The sequence below is a fragment of the Acomys russatus genome, chromosome 15 (genome assembly GCF_903995435.1).
Source record: "Acomys russatus chromosome 15, mAcoRus1.1, whole genome shotgun sequence".
In the NCBI taxonomy this organism is placed as follows: Eukaryota; Metazoa; Chordata; class Mammalia; order Rodentia; family Muridae; genus Acomys; species Acomys russatus.
In genome coordinates, this window is record NC_067151.1 from 35,623,223 (window position 1) to 35,624,506 (window position 1,284).

At 38.0% G+C, this 1,284-nt stretch overlaps 1 pseudogene; it reads left to right on the forward strand.

Annotated features, from left to right (window-relative positions):
- Positions 1 to 273: 273 nt before the first annotated feature.
- Positions 274 to 372, forward strand: LOC127199745 (uncharacterized; annotated as a pseudogene).
- Positions 373 to 1,284: the final 912 nt, after the last annotated feature.

Consider the following 1,284-nt stretch of genomic DNA (forward strand, 5'->3'; position numbering starts at 1 on the left):
CTTTGCACATAATCTTGAAATCCATTCCCATTGTTGTACACATCACCTTTGCTCATTTCATAACTAAGTAGTACTCCCCTGAATCGATGAACCATGGTCTCTTTATCCACTTATCTGCTGATGGATATGTGTGGTGTTTCTAGTTATTATGAATAAAGCCACTATCAGCTTTCATATAGATATATTTGTGAAGAGATGTACTTTCATTTTCCATAGGTAAGAATCTAGGCATAAAATGCTTGTTTGGTAAATATATGTTCAAAAAATTGCCCAGTGCTTGCTTCAGCAGCACACATACTAAAATTGGAGCAATATGGAGAAGATTAGCGTGGCCCCTTAGACAAGCAAATTTGTGAAGTGTTTCACATTGTAAAAAGAAAGAGAAGAAGGAAGGAAGGAAGGAGAGAAATTATCTGATTTTTTTAAAAATAAAGACCATGTGTAAGAGTTCCACTTGTTCTTTCTTTTATTTTTATTTTTGTTTTTTCTTTTTATTTATTTTTTAGTAATTTATTCAGATTACATCTAAATTGTTATCCCCTTACTTATATCCTGTCGTTCCTCTCTCCCTCCCTCTGTCACCCTACTCCCCTCCCCTAGGTCTGTGACAGAAGGGGACCTCCTCCCCCACCATATGGTCACAGCCTATCAAATCTCATCCTGGTAGCCTGCTTGTCTTTTCTCTGAGTGCCACCAGGCCCAACCCAGCAGGATGGAGCAACCTCAGGTGCGTAGTCTAAACTGACAGGGCAGGAACCTAGCTACAGGCCTCCCACTTGCTCTTTCTTGTTGGTCTTTACACTTGAGCATTCTTGTAGGTGTTCATTCATACCTCATTGTGGTTTTAACATGAACTGTTTAATAATTTTTTGAAGAATGTTTTGCCCTACGATAGTGGCACACAGATTTAATTCTAGCCCTCTGGAGGTAGTGACAGGTGGATTCCTAAATCCAAGGTCAACTTGGTCTACAACAGATTAAGTTCTAGGACAGCCAGGGCTACACAGAGAAACCCCGTCTCAAAAACCCAAACCAAACCAAACAAAAAAACAAAACAAAACAAAACAAATGTTTTTCCTTATTTTCAATCTACTACCTTCCTTCTTTTTGTTGGTTTGTTTGGTTGGTTGGTTGGTTTTTAGATTTTTTTTTTTTTTACTTTTATTGAATGTCTATGATTTACATGTCATGTGCCAAAATCCCTCTCCTCCCCCTAGCAAAGTAAAACAAACAGACAAACAAAAAATTTTGTCACAGAAGCTATAGGGTATCATGCAGTATAGC